The sequence below is a fragment of the Lissotriton helveticus genome, chromosome 7, assembly GCF_964261635.1.
Source record: "Lissotriton helveticus chromosome 7, aLisHel1.1, whole genome shotgun sequence".
Taxonomy (NCBI): Eukaryota; Metazoa; Chordata; class Amphibia; order Caudata; family Salamandridae; genus Lissotriton; species Lissotriton helveticus.
In genome coordinates this window covers 1,542,176,268-1,542,188,451 of record NC_136068.1, presented here as the reverse complement: position 1 = coordinate 1,542,188,451, position 12,184 = coordinate 1,542,176,268, and the positions used below count along the sequence as shown (strand labels likewise).

Genomic DNA, 12,184 nt, shown 5'->3' with positions numbered 1-12,184 from the left:
AATCAGCCTGCAGATTTCATTTCCCTCCTGGTCCCAGTCATCCCTTTACCTTCTTGGTTACTGTCCCTTCCATGTACAAACTCAGATGAGCAGCCCTCGCACCCCAGATTGTGCATAACAAGAAGCAGTGACGGGTACCCTGCTGTGCAGCTGTGATATCCACCAGTGTAATCGGTTGTTAAAAACTCAATAATGCGCTGTTTACAGGCTTCCCTTTGTCAAAGTGTTGATGAAGACGAACTTTGGCATTTGGAATTTAAAGATATCAAATCGTTCGACTGTATTTTTAGGTTGAGCCTAGCGCAGCGTGCATGCACTGCCCTAGGAAATCAGCCTCTTGGAATCCCTTCAGCTTTTGTAGAAGCTTGCACGTGTGGTGCTCACACGCTATTGGCCTTTGCATCTGGCTTTAGCATGCAATTGAGCCTTAGAGAAATCCCTGGAAGCACCTACAATTCACCTCACATTATCCTTTCACCTCTTACAGCATGCGTTCCCGTGCCCGTATAGAGCCTGACTAATTCCTCAATATATTCACACATTAAAATGAAGTACTTGCAAATATTTTATTCAATATAAAATCTCATTTCTTTAAAAAATGTATATTTAAAATTCGGAAAAGAGTTCCTAAGCAATATAAACAATAGATATATTTTTTTTAAAAACTTTTTCACAATATACAAATTCCACTCGGCATTGTCAAACAAAAGGCTATACACGCATATTAAAAAAAGACATAATACATGAAAATTAAACACATAGAAATAACACCCCACTTAGAGAACAGTAATAATGGTTTAGTTGAAATTTAAATCTGATCCAATGGCCAAGTATATTTGAAAGGGACCAATTGTACAGAAATGTCCTTGTATCTCATAAAGTCCCTTGGCTTTTTTGGATTCCTTTAAGCAAATAGGCGTCGACGCGTTTCAGTGGTTAAAGCCAATGGGTATGGGGCCACCTTCTTCAGGACAGTTTTTTATATGGGGTCACTTCTTTCAATTGAACATTGATTTATCTTGGAAAATTCCTTGGTCATTACACTGTTTGTTGGACGTGACCCTGATACGGTCTTGTGCGTTGATACTTCAAATCATAATTCCTTGTTTTATAGAAAACTTGAAGATGTGTTTTTACTTCCTTATGTTTTTCTCCATGTACCAGAATGCTACACATTAGCTGGATGTTCTGTTAGAGTCCACCTTAATATATGTATCTCGATAGTTTGAGATGCGCTGCCCCGAGACTGATGTCCCACTGGGTATGCCTCTTAATCATTTAAGCTCCAGGTGGATGGATGAGCACGACCTCAAAATATTAGTCAGCTTCTTTCCCCTTCTTGATTCGGTGTCTAGTCACTTTAGCATGCAATTGGCCAAAGGCGTGTGGATGTCCCAGCTTTTCGTGAAATGTTTACTCCTAGAGCGTTTTGCTCCCAGGAGCCAGCAGCGGCGTCAGGGGCTATCTGTTTTAGGTCAGGTTTCAAAGGCACGTCCCCTCCACCCCACCTCCACCAGAGTGTGCGTTGCTTTAACTTTCGCGGTCGCGCTTGTTTAAATCTGCTTTGTTAACATGTATTAGCTTGCATCAAAGACAAGTAATATCTTCTTTAAGAAGATAGCTCAGGTGTTTATGGCCTGACTTTGGTCAAAAATATATTTTAAGGGAAATCTGTCTGCTTAAAATGCATGCATACAAAATGCTTCAAAATGCTTGGTTTTTTCACTGTGATATTGGTTACCTATGTTTACTTTATTTCAATCTTTAACTTTTTCTTATATTTTACTGATGTCACCTTATTGTAATATCTGATTTTACTGTAATAAAGCTTTCAAACTTAAAATAAAATAAAATGCATGCATACATGTATATCTTGTTTTTTTCCTTGTCACGAATAACTGTAGCCGAAACTCGTGTGTGACGAAAATGAATCAATTAACTGCAAACACAAATCAGTTAATAGTGACCGAAGGTAATCCTTTAGTAAATCACAAATTAAGGAGTGATCCGTAGTTCGGAGAATGGCTCGGTCGCAGGATCAAAGGCCTTGGCAGTTTCTCTCAGCAGATGAATAAAATGCTTCTGACACATTGCCTCTCGGAGGTAACCAAGTGTGCTCCCAGCAGATAAATAAAATGCACTCTTCCTGTTCCTGACACATTGCCTCTCGGAGGTAACCAAGTGAGTCATCATGGTAAATGTGTTGGGAGTATGGGCACCCGGCATGAGGTTTTACCACCAATAGTGTTCGGAACAGCAGAGAGCCCACTTTACACCACAGGAACCAGGAGACCCCCCCCCTGCATGACTCACACAGTAAAGGAGGCAGCCACTTCAGTGCTGTCATCTGTATTGCAATGTGTTTGTAGCCTTCTCTGTCTCTCTTACCACCAGGCCCCACCACAATACAACCTGGGTCCCTTTTTTTTGCAGTTTTACGTAGCGCACACTCAACCGTAAGGTATTGGAGCGCTCTACACAAGCACCAGTTACATAAAACATGGAGGCCTTCGTTTTTTATTGGCATGAGGAGATTAAGTGATTTGCCCTCGCAGAGATTCCAACCCGGTTCCCTAGTTCCAGAGATGACAGCTCTGGCCATTACGCCACAATGCCTCGCCCCTGGAGGCCGGCCAATTGCCCCCGCAGTTACCCATTTGAATAGTCTCTTTGGTGGACTGAGAAAGCTCTCACCTGTACTGCCCCACTCCTTGTGAGTAGCAGTTTTCCTTTCCTTCGAGGATCCAGCGAGGCCTGCCCTGCTTCTCTAAAGAACCTAGCGTGTGTATTGCTCAACAGGCTTAACCATTTGCCCTGGGACTTCTTTAGTAGAGGTTTTCTGCCACGCTCAATTAAACTGTTTTTCATTTCCATTTAGTTCTTGGATGGATGAAGGATCATTAGACACCGGAGTTTCCGTGTTTGCGAAATATCTTTACCCCTCACAACTGTTATTATGAAGATCCACTGATATTTAAGTGTTGGTAAATGGCGTTATTAAGTTCTCCCATGCAGTTTGTGACACATTTTAGCAGATTAACCAACAGTATTCTGCATAATCTGATTGTTGCGTACATATTTTCAGCGTGGAACTGCATGTCCCAAAATGCTGCTTGATGAGAGGTCATGACTGACAGAAGATGTCATAAAGGCACTTGTTAGGTATGGGCGGAGCTACTAGATTTGTGTATCAGGAAGGTGTTGTGTTATATACCTTTAAAGAACTTGTTCTCGTGTTGCTACACGAGATTAATATGTAGTTGCAGAATGTTATTATTTGTTAGAGCATTCCACTTCGTCAGTTGTTCTCACTGGACATACTGCATTACTTGAAGCAGCTGATCAGAGAGAAGGACTGAGGAAAGGAAGCTCCATTGGTATCCTTGTTATTTAAATAAATACTTTAAACTTGGACTATTCTGGATTCATTACTCAACAAATTTGGCGACGACACTCTACCAACGGAGAGAACCCACAAGAACATTTTCAGATTGATTTTTACAATTTTTGGGGGGGGGGGGGGGGAAATTTTCGAAAAGAAAGGAATTCACTTGGAAATTTTTGTTCTTGGCCCTCGTACAGTTCAGTGATTACTGGATTTGGTAAAGTATTAATTTTACATTTAAATGAAGATTTACCTCACCAGCAGCTTTTAATCTTGGCGGAATTTTTTAAAAGTGCGCGCTCGAGGAACAGAATCCAGCCAGCTTCGGAACGTTTCCCTGTGTGACCTCTTACGAGATACGCTAGGAGCACGCAAGCTTCCTGCTGACGTATGCTATGTAAATTACGTGTGCGAGGTCACGCAGAGGTTGAACAACGTGCCGCCATCTTGGATTTTGATTACTTTTTGGATTCATCATCGCAAAAGCGAGTGAAGGTTAAAATCTACTCGTATAATTACCGTTCAGTATAATTAATTGATTGAAACTCATTTAAAACTTTCTTCAGCTCATGGAATTTTACACATGGAAATATAAAGGTACTATTTCTTATATTTTCACATTTTTCATTTTTTTAAAGGCATTCCTGTGAGGGAAGAGTGAGGCAGTTAAATTCTGATATGGCTTCTCAACAAAACGTCACAATTCAAAATCCATTACCATTTTGGTCTTCTGGTTGTGACCCTCCTATTAAATGGTTGGAATGGAAAGCGTACTTTTAAAACTTTATAAAGGCTATTTATGTCGATAAGAAAATGAGTGCAGAAAGGAAAAAAACTCTTTTTCTTTATTCACTTGGTCCAGCTGGTTTTCACTTGGTCCAGCTGGTTTAAAGACCTATGAAAAAATGCAAAAAAGTACAATTAGTGGCGACATGGATGAATTTGTGATTATTTTAAAAGACTTTGACAGTCACTTTTCACCAAAGGTCTGCATTGGCATAACAAGGTACACATTTTTTCATAGAAAACAAGTCTAATGAAACCATGGATGAGTTCGTCTCAGCTCTAAGATTAATAGCTGAAGATTGTAAGTTTGATCATTTGGAAGATCAATTAATAAGGGACCAGGTTGTTATGCATACTCGTGACACGTCTATTCAAGACCGTTTGTGGATTAATGGTGACATTTTAGCGTTAGTGAGAAAAGCAGAACTTTCAAGCCGAAGTGCTAAAGCTCTCAAAAAAGAAAACAAGACAGTGGACAAAAGTGAAAATATCGTCAGTAAAATTAGAGACAAATCGTCTGAAAAAAATAAAAGGATTAATATAAGGAATACTAAACGTGATCCTGCAAAGGAAAAGGAAGGTTTAAAATGTTTTCGCTGCGGAAGTAGTTCACATCTCGCTAATAATAGCAAGAGTTGTCCTGCCTTAAAGCATAAGTGTTCAAATTGTAATCTTGTAGGGCATTTTGCAAAAGTTTGTTACAGAAAGAAGTCAGTTAAGGTGAAATGCGTAGATGATGGAAGTGTTACTAGTTCTAGTGAAGATGATAATTCAGTTAAAAAAATATCGTTTAACACTGTTTTAGATGATAAGGATACTGGGAATTCAAGAGAATTGTTTTTGTTAAATATCACTGACAAAGAAAATAACAGAAAGAAACCTCTTAGTTTATTATCTTTAGGTGGTGTTGATGTCCAACTATATGCGGATTCAGGTTCCCCATATATGATAGTCAATGAAGCAATTTGGAAAAGTATGTTTGTTAAGAAACTTGGCAATGAATTATTACCATCAGATATTCGACCAGTGGGGTTTTCTAATGAGAAAATTGACATAGTTGGGTATAGACCTCTTCTATTTAGATTTAAAGGAAGAGAGGCCTATGGAAAATTGTATATCTCAAAGAAAGGTCCGTCCATTCTAGGATGGATTGATCAGGGGAGTCTTGGAATAATACTTAACCCTAACAGTGAGGATCCAGTAATGTTATTAGATGATAATTCAGATTTTTGTAAGGAAATTTTGAATGTCTACCCAAATGTCTTTAAAAAAAAATTGGAAGGTTAAATGATTTCAAACATCAAATTGTTCTGAAACCAGATTCATGTCCTAAAGTGCACAAGGTAAGGAACATTCCTAGTGTGTTAAGAAGAGAAATTGAACTAGAACTTGAAAAACTGGTTCAAGCAGATATTATGGAACCTATTGAGTCATCACAATGGATTTCTCCCATTGTGGTGGCTCGACGCAGCAATGGAAAATTGAGACTTTGCATTGATCTAAGGCATTTGAATAATAATATTGTGGTTGACAAGTTTCCGTTGCCTAAGATTTCAGAGATGTTGAGTTTGATTAAGGATTCAAGTTGGTTTTCGACAATAGACTTGTCAGCCGCTTACCATCAGATTCCACTCACTGATGAAAGCAAATCTTTAACTGCATTTATTACCCCTTCGGGTTGTTTTCAATATAAGAGACTACCATTCGGTTTAGCATCCGCTGCCGCTAACTTTCAAAGGTTGATGCATCAATTATTTAGTAAATTTGATAATGTGAGATGCTTTCAAGATGATATTCTTGTTTTTGGAAAGGTAAAGCGGTACATGATAACATCTTGAAAGATGTTTTAAATGTTTTGGAAAAAAAAGGTTTGACTGTGGAGCATTCTAAGTGCAAGTTCGGTGTGAGATCAATCACTTACCTGGGACATGTTATCAGTGGAGAAGGAATTTCCACTAAACCTTCCCTGGTGAATGCTGTGAGAAATGCTCCGAATCCTAATAATAAAGATGAAGTAAGATCTTTTGTGGGTCTGGTTGAATTTTACTCGAAAATTGTAAAATATTTCTCGAGTAAAATTTTTAATATCAGACAATTATTAAAGAACAAATCTAAGTTTGTGTGGTTTGCGGAGTGCAAAGAGGAATTTGAAAACATTAAATGTGAGATTGCAAAAGCACCAGCTTTAAGAGCTTTTGACCCGGATTTGGATAATGTAAAAACTGTGGATGCAAGTAATAAGGGGTTAGGAGGTGTGCTTTCACTGGTTGACTCAGATGGAAAGGAGTTTATAATTGCTTATGCCTCTCGTTCTTTGTCTCCTACTGAGGAAACATTTTCTGTGATAGAAAAATAATCTTTAGCCTGCATTTGGTCCTTAGAGCATTTTAAGGCTTATGTTTGGGGAAAACCTTGCACTCTCAGAACTGATCATAAACCTTTAGTTAGGTTATTGACTACAGAAGGTTTATTTAATGCTTCACCCAGAATAGCCAGAATGCCTTTAAGGTTACAGAATTATATTTACAAAGTGATTTACGTGCCTGGTAAAGAAAATGTAGTAGCTGATTTTCTTTCACCGATGCCAATCAATCTTTTGAATAGTTCTGATCATGAATGGGAGAATATTCAGGTTGCTTTAGTTCTTGATCATGGTTTACCTTGTATTGATAGGAGTGATTGGGAATCGTCTTATAAGAAAGATTCGGTTTTGACTGAATTATCTTCTTTCATTTCCAAGGGATGGCCTAATAAACAAGATTTATCAAACGAGTTGAAGCAATTGTGGGAGATTCGTCATGAACTTTCCTTATTGAATGGTAAGATTATACGGAATGGAAAGGTTATTCCCCCTTCAAGTTTAAAAAAAGAAATTGTTGAGATGTGTCATGAAGGTCACTGTGGTATAGTGAAAACTAAGCAGAAAATTAAGCAATGTTTTTGGTGGCCGGGAATGGATTTGTTTGTTGAAAGAATCATTAGGGATTGTGTGTGGTGTGCTAATTCAGATAAAACTCTAATAACCTTGAAACCAGCTATGGCTGAACCTATTATTCCCAAAGCACCTTGGCACACAGTTGCCATTGACATAATGGGGCCTATAGGAGCACACAACAAGTATGTCTTAAGTGTTATCGATCTATTTTCTAGATGGCCAGTTTTGAAAGTAGTTGAGAAAATCACTTCTGAAGTTGTAATACATTTTTGGGATTGTGTTTTTGTTGGGGAAGGATTACCAGTATTATTGATTAGTGACAATGGTGTACAGTTCACTTCAAATATTGCCAAAGATTATTTTAAGAAGGTGGGTATAAAACATTGCACTACGTCTCTATATAATCCAAGTGGTAACGGTATGATTGAAAGATTCAACAGAGTACTAAAAAATGTTATAGAAGGTGCTGTGAGTAATGATTGTGATTGGGAATTACAGTTATTTAAGACCATTTGGATGTATAGAACTTTACCTCATGAGGTTTTAGGTACATCACCTTTTGAGGTTATGAGAGTGAGATCTGTACGTACAAAGTGTAATCCAGAATGGATGATTTCAAGTGAAAAACCTTTGATTCCTTTAGAAGAGTTAAGGGACAGAATAAAAGATAAACATTTGATGAACAAGAAAATATATGACTTGAAACACAATGTGAAATTTTGCAATATCAATGTAGGATCTTGGGTCAAAGTTAAAAAACCTTGAAAGGTAAAAAAAGGTGAGAGTCAATTTTCGGAACCATTAAAAGTAGAGAAAATCTTTAGGAATGCGGTCTGCTTAAGTGATGGGAAAGTGTGGAATTTAAAACGTATTGCAGTTCTGAAGAGTGAAATAGGTTTGTACAAAAATACAGGAGATTCAGGTTTGTCTAAAGGGAATTCTCAACATTTTATCATGACCTTATTACAAATCAAGAGGAAAATCAAGATGATGGTTTCAGAACATGTGGTGCAGCTGGAACATCTATGGCATCAGATAGTGTTGGAGATGTAACATCCATGGCATCAGGTAATGCTGGTGTTTCCAAGGAAATAGAAAATATAGATCTTTCTAATAGTGTTCAAAATCATGACAATCTTGACAACAATTCTTTTGTTCCTATTCCAGGTGGTATCACATCTCCTGTTGATACGTCTCATGATAATAATATTAATGTTGATCGATCTGTGAGAATTAGATCTAAACCTGTATGGTTAAAATATTTTGTATGTGATAGTTTATCTGCATAATATTTTTTTCATTTGTATTTTGTTTTGTATTAGGAGGAAGATGTGTTGTGTTATACACCTTTAAAGAACTTGTTCTCATTTTGCTACACGAGATTAATATGTAGTTGCAGAATGTTATTATTTGTTAGAGCATTCCACTTCGTCAGTTGTTCTCACTGGACATACTGCATTACTTGAAGCAGCTGATCAGAGAGAAGGGCTGAGGAAAGGAAGCTCCGTTGGTATCCTTGTTATTTAAATAAATACTTTAAACTTGGACTATTCTGGATTCATTACTTATCCGAAGGACTAAAACGATGTCGCAGGGTATTAAATTATGCGAGAAGAAAAAAATTAAATTATGCAGTATAATGCAATACATTTTTTAGCATTATTAACTATTTTGTCATTTTTCCACGCTAACCCAGTGTGGGCAAATATTTCACATCTGTAGTGTGTGTGGTGTTTGTGTAGGTGAAGTCTTCTTCGTGAGAGTGCCAGATTGTGCACGTATATAATGTTTTCTGTGTGCTTGTCACCTTTTGCATGATTGTGTGTTGCATACATGCCTATGTCGGTATTGTCATTCTGTATTTGAGAGTGAGTGAGTCAGATTGTTTATATATGGACATTTTGCCAATCGACATCACATAACGTCTTTCATCTGTAGTGCACATAACATCTGTGTACTATTTTATGATTCAAAATTAGATGCCCAATTTCACATTACTTCTGCTTTTTTATCATCTTTCAATTTCAAGTGATGGTTGAGTTCTCTGAAAAAAGGCACACATTGGACTGGTAGTGGCTGAGTAAGACAATAGTTTTTTTAGTCTGCAGGGCAACATTACAAACACTTATAAACCTCAGCATTACAAAGAAAATATATATAGAAAGGGATGTCTCCAACATTCATTCAAGTGGGTAAAAAGTCACCTTATGTGTACGGAAAGAGGTGTGCCACGTATTTTGCACAACTTTGTATTCAGAGAAAACTTTTATTATGGCTTGTGAAAAAATGCAGTAATACAACTATTAGTTAGAACAGGCAAAAAACACTACAGGCTTGTTTTGGGTAAACAAACTAAAAGTAGATATTCCTTGTCTGAATGCCTCTTCAAGCAACCTGACACTGCACCCAGGCTTGCACACGTTCCCCACTTCTGTAAACTCACCTCAGCTGCCCCATGACCACTGCTACCCAACACTGGGTACTGCTACCCAATACTGCTCCCAATACCACGACTTTCCGCACGTTTCAATTTGGGATTGACATAATCTTATAAATATTCATGAATTAATCTATAATTAACCACCCAGAATAATCGCTGTATGGCTAAACACTTAATAGGTCCCAAAGGCGAGACCTATTGGCAATGCCAATGCCTGTTTGTCAAGTTGTTTTTGCAATGTTGATCTAATATTTGGTGCAGGATAGAGCGGGTATGAAATAATATCTAGATAAACAAATTGGATGACAGAAAGGCAGAGACCGATAGGCAGGTACATTAATAGCCAGGCAGATCGATAGACTGACAGATGAATGTACTGTAAGATAGATAGATAGACAGGTGTATGTGGACGGACGGTGGTGCCAGGGCTGGACTGGGAACCACTCGGGGGGGGGGGGGGGGGGGGCGGCCAAGACCTTTGCCGGGGCCGGTTTTCGGCCGATTTTGTTACAGGGCCGATTTTGCAGCTAACAAAAACGGCCCCCAGGGGCCCAAAACCGGCCCCCACCCGTGTGGCGCACCGGGGGTTTGCCCGGTGCCCGCTATGGCCAGTCCGGGCCTGGGTGGCGCCGAAGCATGGAAAGCGTCTTTTAACCACGGAGTGCACATTTCAATAGAACAGCGTTTGCCACATTGTGCAATCCATTTCCGTCCATGTAATATGCTAATCGCCATATGAAGTATTGACATACAGCGCTGTGTTCTCACTGTAAGCTGAAAGAGCTCCTGGGCACCCTGTGCTTCGCTGAGGATGCTGGAGGGGAATAGAAACGTGCAAAAGCAGATGCAGATACAGTTAAAGCTGCTGCTTTTTGCTGTTAACCTCCGGTATGTAAAGACTCAATGGCATTGTCTGACACACACTGCACACTGAAAGTTGGCAGCCTCGCCTCTGCTTCTTAAGTACAAGTCTGAACACACGTGGTAATAGAGCAGGGGGAAGCAAAATATTGTACCCCTTGGAGGTTAATGACCCCACAACTTTAATGATACTAACTGTTTGGAATGCATGAATTAATCAACAAATGCACCTTTAATAAACAGTACATGTGGGTAACTTGCTGAAATTGTAAATTCTAATTAATTCATGAATGTGAAGTAAAATAACGTTAGAAATGTGATTCGCGTAGTAAAATAGATTAAAATGCATGATTTATGTTGCGTAAAAAATTATACTGTGGCAAAGAATGCAGATGGTAAGTAAAAAATGGCTTTAAGTGTCGCTTCTGCTAGGTAATACCTAGCATGGGTCTTTAGAATGGTGGGTGGTAAACAGAAGGGCTTATTTTCTATATCTAATTTGTTATGTTTTGTTCTTATATTAGTTTCATTCGGGCCCGTTAGACCGCGCTTCGAAAATGGCTGCTGGAATCAGATGAGGTCACAGGATGGCCCGGCGCATGAGCAGAGTGGATGCTCCAGTCACGTGTATGCTGCCGGTGCTCGGAGTAGGAGATGTCAAGGCCAGCCTGACCTGCAGCAAGAGTCGTGCCAAGAGCTCAGCATGAATGCTTGGGGACAGATGAGAGAATAGAGCCACAGAGGATGAACTAATGTGTGACCATCAGAGTTTGCTACAAAATACATTTACAATTCGAATTACCTTTGGACATTGAAGATCATGAGAAGCATTGTATGCGTTATTGTTTGTAAACCGGTTCGAACAAGGAGGACTATGAGGTGACCATCACCACCACTACAATGGACCTATTAGAGTGATTTCTGCCTCAGAGATTGCAAATTTTGAGTGTAGTGAGCCAGAGAATAGGGTAAAAGAGAGTCTGTCCTTAAACAGTTGCTGTCGCTTCACCTATCCTGATGCTGCGAGAGACTCTGTCATTCTGGACTTCTGAACTTTGACTGGGGAAGCAACAAGATCGTTGCGGGAGCTACCTCGGGAGGGGACTGAGTCCGAGGAGGTTAGTGTGACAGTCAGTCAGTTTTGGGAGTCCTATCATGTGACCTGCAGTTCATCCTTCTTTCTTTTTGAACCATTCTTTTCATCGCCCAATGGCCATGGGTAATGAATAGTTTCCGTTTCTATTCTCAAAATATTGCTTGAATTTCTGATTAATCCTTTAAATGTATTTTGCCCAAATAAAGAACTTTACTTATCCGCCGCAAAGAATTTAGATACCATTTTTATGCTAACTCAAAATGAGTCTGTGGTTCTTTAAAAGAAAATCGTGATTTATAAATGTTTAGGTTTTTATTGTTATTGAGCTGCACTTAATCACCATCAACTGATTCTACTAGTTGGTCCATCGACCAAATAGCAGAGTATGTTTGAAACTGACAGGATCCTAAGATAATGTATATAATGTGTATGTTATAATAGTTGTCATTTTAACAAAGTACTCTGTTTGTCCTGCATCGTATTTCCTTAGCGCTTGATCCAGAAAATTGAGTGAATGTATGTATGCGGTGTTATGAGCCCCACCGACATAGAATTTGAAATGATTAAGGTTGTGTAGATAATTTTCTAGGTTAGTGTCCTAAGTAAAGATTTATTTAACTGCGCTTGATCAGATTTCTTGGTAGCAGAGTTATGGTTTTTATAGATTAGTTTGGTGATTAT

General features: G+C 38.8%; 1 long non-coding RNA gene across 1 annotated transcript in view; it reads left to right on the top strand.

Moving 5' to 3' along the window:
- LOC144767530 (uncharacterized) overlaps positions 1-11,722 on the top strand; it is a 39,635-nt gene extending 27,913 nt beyond the window's left edge. The window contains exons 3-4 of the long non-coding RNA XR_013598244.1: positions 6,912-6,990; positions 10,932-11,722. This is a non-coding gene — a long non-coding RNA (uncharacterized LOC144767530). The remainder of the gene's footprint in view (positions 1-6,911; positions 6,991-10,931) is intronic.
- Positions 11,723-12,184: the final 462 nt, after the last annotated feature.